The following is a 13,379-nucleotide window of genomic DNA, read 5'->3' as shown; positions in this document are numbered from 1 at the left end:
AAACAGCCAAAGTAATTACAGGTCAATCTATAGCAATAACAGAACTCATGAAAACACAGGAAAAAAATGACCATTGATTCTCTAACCCAACATCTCCCAACAAATTGAAAAAGAACAGCAAGAAAACTCAACACCCTCTAAAAAATCTGAAATTATAAAAATTAGAGCAGAAATAAATGAAATAGAAAACAAAAAACAATTGAAACTATCAACAAAACCAGGAGTTGATTTTTCAAAAAGGTCAATGAAATCAATAAACCACTGGCAAAACTAACAAAAGAAAAGAAGGAAAAGACAAATAATTTGAATAAGGGATGAAATGGGCAATGTCACAATGGAATCAACTAAAATTAAAAGGTTAACAATGCAATATTATGAAAAACTATACTCCAACAAATATAAAAACCTAGAGGAAATGGACAAATGTCTAGAAAATCACACTCTACCTAAACAGACACAAACTTAAATTGAACACCTGAACAGACCCATTACAAAAGAAGAAATTGAAATGATAATAAAACAACATCTAGCCAAGAAAAGCCCAGGACCAGATGGTTTTCAAGTGAATTTTATCAAACATTCAGACAAGAGCTGTCACCAATTCTAAATAAACTATTTCAAAAATAGAAAAAGATGGAATTCTCCCAGACTCATTCTATGAAGCAAACATATCCTTCATATCAAAGCCAGGTAAAGACACTACCAAAATAGAAAACTATAGGCCAATATCTCTCATGAACATAAATGCAAATATCCTGAATAAAATCCTGTCCGATAGAATCTAACAATACAGCAAAACAAATAATTCACCATGGCCAAGTGGGATTCATAACAGGTATGCAAGGATGGTTCAACACAAGAAAAACAGTGTAAATAATCACAATAACAATGCAAAGAACAAGAGCCACATGATCCTGCCAATTGATGCAGAAGAGGCCTTTGATTAAATCTAACACCCTTTCCTGATTAAAACACTCAACAAAATAGAAGGGAATTTCCTCAACATAGTAAAAAGTATATATGCAAACCCACGAGCCAATGTTGTTCTCAATGAAGGCAAGAATGCCCACTATCACCTTTCCTATTCAGTATTGTATTAGACATCTTACCAGTAGCAATAAGAGAAAAAAATAAGAGGTATCTAAATTGGATTAAAAGAGGAGGCATAGTATACTTAGAAAACCTTAAAGATTCAGCAAGAAAACTACTGGACATAGTTGACCAATTAAGTAAATTGGTAGGATACAAGATCAATATACAAGAATAAGTTGGATTTCTCTATAGTGACAAAGAGAATATAGAACTGGAGCTGAGAAACACAATACCCTTCACCATAGCTTATCACAAGACTAAACATTTGGGAGTGAATCTAATCAGAAGCACAAAAGACTTATTTAAAGAAAATTATAAAACATCCTACAAGAAACAAAAAGAGACCTGGAGAAATGGAAGAATACCATCTGCTCATGGATAGGATGACTCAACATTGTGAAAATGACAACCCTACAAAAGCAATCTACATTTTCAATGCAATCTCAATAAAAATACTAATTCCATTCTTCAACAAGATGAGAAAGGCAATCTCTAATTTAATTTGGAATGGAAAGAGACCCTGAATAAGCAAAGTACTCCTTAAAAAGAGAAACAAGGTAGGAGGTATCTCACTCCCTGATTTCAAATTCTACTACAATGTTGTGGTGGTCAAGAGAGCATGGTACTGGTACAATGACAGACACATGGATCTATGGAATAAAACTGAGAACCCAGAAATCAGACCATCTACCTGTGGTCAACTGATTTTTGACAAGGTGATAAAATCAGTTAAGTGGGGAAATGACAGTCTTTTTAACAAATGGTGTTGGCAAAATTGGAAAACCATCTGCAAGCAAACTCAAACAAGACTCACACCTCACACCATACACAAAAACCAACTCAAAGTGGATCAAGGACCTGGGATTAAAACCAAGGGCGTTAAGCTTCATTAGAGAAAAGCTTGGAAGAACCCTACAAGTACTAATCCACAACATAAACAGTCTTCCAAGCATTCTGAAAAACGTACAGTACAGGAGAAGATAAAATAGATGAATGGAACGTTCTAAGAATCAAACTCCTAACCATATCCAAAACCTTCCCCAACAGGGTGAAAAGGGAAGCCACAGGCTGGGAAAAAATATTTGGTAATGACATATCTGATAAGGAAATTATGCCTAGAATTTATAGAAAACTCAAGTGCCACAAGAAGATAAAGGTAAACACCGAATTACAAAATGGGCACAGGATATGAACAGACCAAAGAAGACATTCAGATGTTGAACAAACACATAAAGAAATGTTCAAAATCCCTAGCTCTAAGAGAGATGCAGATGAAAACAACTATGAGATATCATCTTACCTAGGAAAGAATAGCAAAATTTAACAGAGCAGCAAGCAGCAAATGTTGGCAAGGTTGTGGAGAAACTGGAACCCTTACTCACTGTTAGTGGGAGTGTAAAATGGTGCAACCATTATGGAAGGCTGTATGGTGTTTTCTCAAAAGGTTGGAAATAGAAATACCATTTGACCCAGCAATTCCACTACTGGGCATATATTCTAAAGAAACCAGAACTGGCATCCAAGCAGATAGATGCATAACCATGTTTATTCATGCTTTGTTCACAATAGCAAAGTGTCCATCAACAAATTAAATCATGTGTTTTGCTTCCTTTTATCTCTCAGATAACATGGAACTATTGTGGTGCTATTACTACTCTGAGCAAATATGATATTTCAGTAAGTGCTGATGTCCTTTCCCCCACTCCTCAGTACAGATCTGTAGATGCATATGATGTTATAAAAAAGGAAGTGGTAAAGGAAAGATTACTTAGCTAAATCACTGTTGAAGGAGGAAGGGTAGTACTTCAACAGGGTAGGCCCAATCAGAAAGATATAGTCAAGTTTAAAAAGTAAACCTTTATTCAAAAGTAAACATTTAGTCACAGGGATGGAGAGAGGAAAAAAAATCCTCTTTTGAATTACTAAGAGCTTCACATCCATTCACTGCAAAGGAAAGTCTGAGATACTTTGAATGCTTACTTCTGTTAATTTCTACTAGGAGGAACTTGAAAGACTCAGAGTAAAAATCCAAGAATTTGACACATTACTTTCTGCCAACCACAAAAATCCTTTATGTGGAGTCTAACAAAGTAAAGACATGTAATAATAGATAAAACCAACCTATGGTAAGAAATGGTGAATGACTTATTAATTATGCATCTTCTTCCTTTTCTCTTGTTCATTTAAGTTTTATATCTGCTCTGGATTTCTTTTTATTTTTGGATTGGAACAACCTATCAAATCCATACACAAACACACAATGATACCTTTAAGAGCTCTACATATGCATGCTTTTTTAATTAGTCAGCAGAGAAGCACAGCATATTTTAATCATAATTTTTCTTAATAAATGCATCAAGCTCATTATAAACATCTTTAAATTCTAAAAATTCAGAATATGTATAAAATTAAAGTTCAATATTCCACAGAATCTTTAATTAAAGGATAAAATAATACCTTTTCAATATGCACATTGGAAAGATAAAGCAATATAAAATGTAGCTGGAGATATTTGAGGTTCAGACAAAATTAGCAAACATGTGGTACTTAATACATATTCAGAACTGTAATAGAAAACTTTTCATAGGAAGCACAAGTTTCTTTTCAAATGTTAATGAAAGTTCCTAGGTTTATGAAGAAAAATAGTTTTCAAAGAAGTGCCTATTTTAATATAAGCAGGTTACCTTAACTAAAAGTAGAGAACTGTAACAATTCCTAAGTGGGTAATCGTAAATACTATGTGCCAGAACCTAGAATTGTCTACATTGTATCTACCTATTTCACTCACCTTTAACCTTCAACATATTACTGAAACAAAAACTGTTTATGCTATGAGCCTATGAAGGATAGGATTAGGTGGTCTAGTGGGTAAGGAGTTGCATTGCAATGATAAAGGCAGGTGTTTCTAATCTGCTTCTAGGGAAAAAATACAGGCAATCTCTCTCCAGGAAATTTACAGTCACTGAAAAACCACTGAGGCATTATCTATGAGTCAGCTCCAACTCAATGGCACATAACAACAATCGAGGAAACCAAAGAACCAAAAGGTTAGTTTAGTCCAAGGCTTACCAACTACATAATTGAGATGGAATCTGCTATACTATTTTATTTTTGTTCTTGCTTTCCCACTACAGAGAAAAACAAAAGCCAAATACGTGACTCTCAAGAAAATCCCAACTCATGGTAGCCCTCCACTAGGTTTCCCAGGCTGTTAATATTTACTGGAGAGAACTCTCATCTTTCTCCCCATCACAGTGATGGATTAAAAGCATTAATCTTTGGTAAGCAGCCCAATACATATCTTACTATGTGACTATGGATTCTCAGAAAATGAGTAAGGATAAGTACTTGGAGTAGTTCTTGATATATCTCTTGTATTAGCATTGTTTGTTGCCACTGACAAAAACACTAAGCAAAACATGTGAGTCTATACATTAATTTAACATGTTAAAGCTATTCTATAAGGATTCAAGTCTAAGAAGAAATCTTGCGGACCTTAGATCTAATCACAAAATTTTACATTGAAGTTATGAATAATTTCCTTATGCTTGGATCCACAATCAACACACTTGGTACCAGCAGTCAGGAGATCAACAGATGTATTGCATCAGGAAAGTTGTCTGTTAGGAAATGCTTCAAATTACTGAGAAGCAATGATGTCAGTTGAAAGACGAAGGTGTATCAAATTCAGGCCATGGTCTTTTCAATCACTTACTATGCAACTGCCAGCTGGACAATGGATAAAGGTGACAGAAGAAAAATTGCTGACTTCGGGATGTGGTGTTGGAGTAGAGTATCTAAATATCACATAGACTGTCAACTAAATAGAGATATGCCTTGGAGAAAGAGCAGCCAAAGTGCTTCTTCAAGGCAGAGATGACAAAGTTTCATTTCACATACTCTGGGTTTTTGCCAGAAGAAGCTATTCCTTGGAAAGGGGCATTAGGTTTGGAAAGGTAGAGGGTCACCAAAATAAAGGAAGACCCTGACCAGATTAACTGACACAGTGACCGCAACAATGGGCTCAAATGTGTCAGAAATGATGAGAATCTCATAGAACAGGGTTCAGCTCTGTTGTTAATAAGGCAACTACAAGTCATACGCTACTTGATGGAATGTAACAACCACCACCCCCATCATAAAAACCAGGAAACTTAAATATTTATTATTAATACTTAACTATCCTTGGAGTAGGACATCACATTTGGAAGGATGAAGGGATACTGCAGGAGTGGAAGACCCCAATGCAGGAATGAATGAGATAATTGACACAGGAACTGAGGTTTTAAGTATAGGAGAGTCAGAGACACTGAGATTGGTCCAGAATAGAGCAGGGTTCAGTGCACAGGGTTGCTAAGTCGTGGTCCACTCGACAGCATATAACAACAACAACAATAACATTACCAATATTTAAACATGGACCTCCACTGTTACATCTTTTTGTGAATGACAAAATGAAGCTGAATATTGGGACTCTGGATAGAATAATCCTAATATAATTTAAGGCAAGTTTTTATAGAAATAAATATGAATTTTCATGCATATCTTTATACACTTACATAAAGAAAACAAAGATTCTCACCACTGGACCAATTGGAAACACCATGATAGATGAAAAAGAGACTGAGATTTTTAACAGCTTCAGCTTGCTTGGCTCCACAATCATCACTCTTGGTACCAGCAATCAGAAAATCAAATGACAAATTGCATTGGGAAATCTGCTGTCAGTGACCTCTCCAAGTGCACTGCAGAGCAACAATGTCAGTCTAGGGGCCAAGGTACACCTGATCCAAGCTATAGTCTTGATAATTACTTGTTATGCATCAGAGAATGGCTAAGGATGATAGAAGAATTATTGATGTGTGAGTTGTAGTGCTAGAGAATGGTATTGAATGTACCATGGATTGCTAAGAGAACAAATGGTCTGTTCTGGAGAAGGTGAAACCAGGCTGCTCTTTGGAGGTAAGGATTTTGAAGCTCTATCTCATATTCTTTGGGCATGTTACCAGGAGAGACAAGTCCTTGGAAAAGAATATTATTTTTGGAAAGGTGGATGGACAGCGCAAGAGAGGAAGATCCTGGATGAGATGGATTGATTTAGTGGCTGTGGTAATGGAGTTAGGTGTGTTGGAGACAATGAAATGGACTCAAGACAGATCAGGATTCAGAGCTGTTATGTATAGAGTCACCATGAGTTACAAATGACCCAATGGCACATAACAGCAACAACATATGTAACTACCACTCTCCTTGAATAAACATTGTCAGTCTTAAAAAAGGGACCATTTGTTGTGTATTCCAGTGGCTCAATGACAAGTGAATATAAAAAAAAATCCGTTATAATGCTGCTAATGATAAAATTAGTCAATATTTCATTCTCTCAGCCTCAGTTATCTATAAAATGAGGGGTAAATAAGTGTTTAATGAAATGTGTAATTCTTGTGTAATTAAACAAGCAATGTCTGTGTCTATAGTTACTATTGATATTGTTGTAAACACATTCCAATGAATAAGTTATTGGTTATTCAGCCTCATTTTAGTGCCAAACTATAATTTCTGACTATTTTGTATCCAACGTTTGCATTCCAGTCACCAGTTATTATTAATGCATAATAACATCTGTATAATTAGCATGAGGACTGTTGAGTCTGACTTCTACTAACTTCACATGTCAAACTGTCTCTGTCAACATTACATACAATATTCATTCCTCTGAGGTCAAATATGCCTTCATGCTCATGTACCTTTTTTTACTCATTTCTAATACTGCGTCTCACTGATCTACTGAGTCTGAAACCCATTGCAATAGCTCATAAACATCATAGAACCATTCTCAGTTACAAGGTTCACTGGGAAAGTTAACAGGCTATAATTAAGGCTGGCAGCAGGATACAATCTCTCTGTCCTTACAGCTTCTTCAGAGTGGTGGCATAACCTTTAACTTGCAACCTCAGAGTGTATGTCACTGTCACAAATTCCCCATAGTCTTGCCAGTTATGGTGTCTTCACTTAGTCCTCCAGTAAGCTTGAGTAAAGGCTGCTGCCTTTGTCTCAGATAGATCTTTGGTTATCTGCTGAGACTACTGTTGCTGCTTTTATAGACCCCAGTCTGATTTGTGCAGAAATATATGTTCCTGAAGGATGTGCCCTTCTACTTCTTCCTTGTTGCTGTTGTTATGTGCCATCGAGTCGCTTGTGACTCATAGTGACGCTATGTACGAGAGCTCTAAAGGCTGTTCTATCCTGTGCCAACCTAGCCATCTCAAACACACTTATTCCCACCACTCCAGTCACAGAATCGATCCATCTCACCAAAGGTCTTCCTCTCCTTTGCTTCCCCTCCACTCTACCAAACATGATATTCCTTTCCAAGGACCAGTCCCTCCTTGCAACATGCCCAAAATATGTCAGACGAAGCTTCAGAAACTTTGACTCCAGGGAACACTCTGACTTCACCCTCTCCAGGACAAACTTGTTTGCTCTCCTAGCAGTCCATGGGATATTCAACACTCGTCTCCAGCACCGCAGCTCAAAGGCATCAATCCTCTTTCTATCAACTCTATTCACTGTACAACTCTCTGATGCATAGCACATAATTGTGAAGACTATAGCCCAGATCAGGCGCACCTTAGTCCCCAGCCTGACATCATTGCTCTTCAGTACTCTTGAGAGGTCCCTCACAGCCGACTTTCCCAATGCAATTCGTCTCTTGATTTCCTGGCTGCTGTTACCAAGAGCGTTGACTGTGGATCCAAGTAATTTAAAACTGTTAACTATCTCAATCTCCTCATTGTCCATGCTGATGCTGGCAATTGGCCCAGTGGTTAGAGTCTTTGTTTTCTTGACATTTAGCTTCAGTCCATAGAGTAGGCTGTAGTCCTTGATCTTCTGCAGCAAGCGCCTCAAGTCCCCCTCAGTTTCAGCAAGCAGGGTTGTGTCATCTGCATAACACAGGTTGTTGATGATTCTTCCATCAATCCTGATGCCACATTCCTCTTCGTGTAGCCCAGCGTCTTGGATGATTTGTTCTGCGTACAGATTGAAAAGGTATGGAGACAGAATACATCCCTGACAGACCCCCTTCTTGATTTTGTACCATGTAGTGTCTCCCTGCTCTGTTCTGACGATTGCCTCCTGGTCCAAGTATAGGTTTCGCATCAGCACAATCAAATGTTCTGGGATTCCCATTCTTCTTAGAGTCAGCCACAGCTTGTTGTGATCCACACAGTCAAAAGCCTTTGCATAGTCAATGAAGCACAGATAGACATTCTTCTGGTATTCTTTGCTTTCTGCTAAGATCCATCTGACATTAGCTATAATATCCCTAGTACCACGACCTCTTCTAAATCCAGCCTGCACATCTGGCAGTTCTCTGTTGACATATTGTTCCAAACATTTTTGGATAATTTTCAGCAGAATCTTGCTTGCATGTGATATCAATGATATTGTTCGATAATTTAAACATTCTGTTGGGTCACCTTTCTTTGGAATGGGAACAAATATCGATCTTTTCCAGTCAATGGGCCAGCTGGCTGTTCTCCAAATTTCTTGGCACAAGTTAGTGAGCACACCCAGGCCAGCATCTGTTTGCTGAAATACGTCAATTCATTTTGTTGGTGTTAGGATTCCCAATTTATTTTGCAAAATATATTCAATTTGATAGCGAAACTAACCAATCCCCATGTAGATAAATTAGCACATCCTTTTTGCATGTTCCTGCAAATTATCATGATAGAATCAAGGGTAAAGACCTCAGAAATCCCTTATAAGCAATAGATCCACAATAATGGGATACTTGATCAGATTCAGACTCCAGATAGTGGTTGGTATATATCTCTGAACAATAATCACATTACTAGGTCTTTTTAATATGTGTATGGATAATATCCTATCACTGACAACCCTGTACTTCAGAATAGATCTTGAAATATTCTTTTTGATATCAAATGCAATACCACTCCTCTTTATCTTGGTATTCCCAGTTTAGTAGATTATGTGTTGTTGATGATGGTGGTTAAGTGTCACCAGGATGACTATAGCTAACAAAGTCACTCAGGTGACCTAATAGTAAGAAACATGTGCTACAATCGACCAGTTGCTCCGTGAGAAAAGAATGCCCTATCACCTCCCATGTGATTTACTGTGTCTGCTAATCTACTGGAAGGTCAGCTGTGAATCAGTTCTGAATTGATTTTACACAACTATAATAGCAATACAACAACAAACAATAGCAACATGATAAAGGATCTAAAGCCCTCTCTAGTTTGACCATTCTGGACCATCTCTGTCACACTTGAGCCCACTGTTATAGTCACTGTGTCAATACATCTTGTTGAGAGTCTTTCCATCCTTAACTGACTCTCCACCTTTCTAAGTATGATTGTCCTTTTCCAAGGACTGTACCATCTTAACAACATGTCCAAACTATGTGAGATAAAGTTTCAATACCTTACTTCCAAGGAGTACCTTGACAACACCTTTCCCAAGACATATTTGTTTGTATTTTTGGAAGTCCTTGGGATAGTCAATACTCTTTTCCAATACTACGATTCAAAATCATCAATTCTTTGTTGTCCTTATTCATTGTCCAACTTCAAATGCATAGCAAATGTTTGGAAATAATAATAGTTGAGATCAGCTGCACATTAGCTTTCAAATTAACATCATTGCCTTTCAGTGCTTAGGAGAGATCACTGACAGCAGACTTCCCCCAAGCAATGCATCGATGAAGAAAGCAAAAGTCATTACAAAGACAGGGGAGGGGGGGAAAGACCAAAATTGATGTTAGAAGAGACTCAGAAAGTTGCCCTAGCATGTCAAGATGCCAAAACAAAGGGAAGAACTGTTGAAGTGAGAGATGAACAGATTTCAAGAGAAAACACAAGAAGACAAAGTAAAGTATTATGAAGAAATATGCTAAAACCTGAAAATGGAAAACAAAAAGATAAGAACTCACTTATCATTTCTCAAGCTTAAAGTAATGAAAAATAAAATCAAGGCTAGAGTTTCAATACTAAAAAATTGTGAATAATCCAAGAAACATCAAAAGAAGATAAAAGGAATATGCTGAGTCACTGTACCTAATAGATTTAACATTAACAGAGCCATTTCAGGAATAATGCATGATGAAGAACTAGTGGTGATTAAAGAATAAATTCACACTGTATGCATTTCATTAACACAAATGAAGCCCCTCCCCCAGCAGTTGATGAGATATCATTTGACATATTTCAATAAATAGATGCAGCCTTAGACATGCTCATCAAGCTATGCTAGGAAATTTAGAGGACAGCTACTTAGTCAACTTACTGCAAGAATTCTCTATTTGTTTCAATTCCCCCAAAAGTAAGTTATCTAACAGAAGGGAGAAATTATCAAACAGTATCATTAATATCACAGGCAAGTAAAATATAGTTAAAGATTACGTAAAAACAACCTGACGAGTATATTGACAGAGATCTGAAATTCAGGCTGGATTCATAAGAAGTTGTGACATAAGGGCTATTATTGTTGATGTCAGATGGATCTTGACTGAAAGCAGTTGTTGTTGCTGTTACGTGCCATTGAGTCGCTCACAACTTATAGCAACCCTATGTACAAGAGTTCTAAATGTTGTTCTATCCTGTGCCAACCTAGCCATCTCAAACACACTTATTCCCACCACTTCAGTCTACAGAATCGATCCATCTCATCAAAGGTCTTCTTCTCCTTCGCCGCCCCTCCACTCTGCCAAACATGATGTTTCTCTCCAAGGACCAGTCCCTCCTTACAACATGCCCAAAATATGTCAGACAAAGCTTCAGAATCCTTTACTCCAGGGAACACTCTGGCTTCACCCTCTCCAGGACAAACCTGTTTGCTCTCCTAGCAGTCCATGGGATATTCAACACTCGTCTCGAGCACCACAGCTCAAAGGCATCAATCCTCTTTCTATCAACCCTATTCACTGTCCAACTCTCTGATGCATAGCACATAATTGCAAAGACTATAGCCCGGATCAGGCGCACCTTAGTCTCCAGCCTGACTGAGAGCAGAGACAATAAAAAAAATGTCTATTTTTGTCTTACTGACTATGCAAATGCATTTGACTGTGTGAATCATAATAAATAATGACTCATATTGAGAAAAATGAGAATCTCGGAACACTTGATTGTGCTCATGTGAAATGTATACCTAGACTAAGAAGTTGTTGTGTGAACAGATCAAAAGGACACTGCATGCTTCAAAATAAGGAAAGGTGTTCATCAGGGCTGTATCTCTTCTCCATAGCTATTCAATCTGTATGTAGAACAAATAATTTAAGAACCTGGACTATATGAAGAAGAATATGGCATGTTATGTGGTTAACACAACTTTACTTGCTGAAAGTGAGGAGGACTCAAAATATTTGCCGATGTGGATTAAAGATTTCAAAATTCAATATGGGTTTCATCTCAACATCAAGAAAACAAAAACCCTTACCACCAGGCTAACAGGCAACATTATGATAGATCAATAAGAGACAGAAATTGCCAATAATTTAATCTTCTTGTATCTACAATCAACATTCTTGGCACCAGTAGGCAGGAAATCAAAAGATATATAGCATCAGGAAAAGATTATACATTCATTTTATTCAAAATGGCCAATACCAGTCAATGTCAACTATTCAATACTTCCAATATTAATCTTTTTGCTTTCCATTTAATTTCTGACAATTTCTTTCTGATATGATACATATTGAAATGGATGAACCCTACAATGTTTCTGGTATGTTGTTGTCATCATATGCTGTAAAGTTGACTACAACTCATACTGACCCTATGCACAACAGATCTGTCCTATCCATTCCTATCCTGCATCTATCTCACTGTCTCTGACACACCTACTCCCATTACTCCAATTACTATGTCAATCCATCTCATCAGTGGTCTTCCTCTCCTGCACTGTCCTTCTAACCTTCCAAGCATGATGTTCTTATCCAAGGACTGGTGCCTCCTGGCCACGTGCCCAAAGTATGTGTAACAGAGTCTCAAAATCCTTGCTTCCAACTAACTACTTGGTTATGGTATAGAAACTCTATATTCTTTGTATACTTTATGTATCATTCACTGTTTTGCCTATAGAATCTTTTAGTTCTAAAACTCAAGACTTGTTAGGGTTTTGTGTGGTATGTTTTCCTTTTTTCTTTTTATTTCAGCTTGAGAAATGGAAAGTCTGTTTCCCAAAGGCTCTTACACGTTTCAATATAATACTTTGTCTTTTCAAGTCACCCTCTAGCATCTTCAGTTCTCGCAAGTCATTATTTTTTCATTTTGCTTTCGCTTTTCTATGTTCTACAGAATGTTCAGAATATCTTCTGACATTCATTTTGGTCTCTCTTTCTGTCATTTCAATGACTTTTTCCTTCTTCATAAATGATGTCTGCCTAGTCGTCCCAGAACTCATCCAGTCTTCAGTCATTAGTAGTCAAATTGTCAAATTTAAATTTGAGAGAGTCCCTAAGTTCAGACAGGATATATTAAAGATCTAATAAAACATAACAGGTTATTATAAATCCATTTTATCAGGGCTAACAACTGCATGAAAGGTACTGTGACTTAAAAATATTTATGCTCAAAACTGATATTCTCTGATTTCTCTCTAAATAATGCCAGTGTTTTCATGACTAAAGAGAGTGCACTTTCAGTTTGAGTAATAAATATCTTTAATTTTATGAGTCACATAATTTTTCATAGCCTTGAGGCAGCCTCAAACAGCTAGATATTAAGGTTTACCAGACTACATTGGTAACTCATGTAAACTTGCCACCAGCATTGAGATTATTTATACCTTTTCTGAGGTGTGAGGACTAACTATAGAACACAGGAGCATTTGGGGACAAGCAGTCTGCTTCTATAGCTAGTATTTTTTAGGTAACCAGCTTAAAAAACTGACACTTCTATTACATTTTCTTGAGGTACAATTTCATACTTTTTGCTATTATTTTATTTTTTCATTTTATACTGGCTTACTTACAGTTTGAATACATTGTTTTTCACAAAAGATCCTTCCCATTTCCTTCATCCCATTCACCCACTGAATTTTTAAAAAATATGTTATATTACCTGAATAAGTAGAGAAAGGGAAAAAGAAGTAGAAAAAACAAATACAAGGTATTAGAGGATGGTCTTGTCAATTATATTCTAGTCTCCAAAACCTACAGCAATCTGCAGACTAATGGTGGATGGTTACCAAGTCTAAAGCTGTCATGGCTTTGAGATTATAGATTGTAGATCCATCTTGAAGTACAACACCGTGAGTGACAG

At 36.9% G+C, this 13,379-nt stretch overlaps 1 protein-coding gene across 1 annotated transcript in view; it reads right to left on the bottom strand.

The window, feature by feature from the left end:
* The window catches only part of ANO3 (anoctamin 3), a 376,853-nt gene that overhangs the window by 310,661 nt on the left and 52,813 nt on the right, over nucleotides 1–13,379 (bottom strand). The gene's annotated exons all lie outside the window — the stretch shown is intronic.

This window comes from Elephantulus edwardii, unplaced genomic scaffold (genome assembly GCF_000299155.1).
Source record: "Elephantulus edwardii isolate Elephantulus edwardi_28Jun2011 unplaced genomic scaffold, EleEdw1.0 scaffold00029, whole genome shotgun sequence".
NCBI lineage: Eukaryota > Metazoa > Chordata > Mammalia > Macroscelidea > Macroscelididae > Elephantulus > Elephantulus edwardii.
This window is presented reverse-complemented; position numbering and strand designations above follow the sequence as displayed.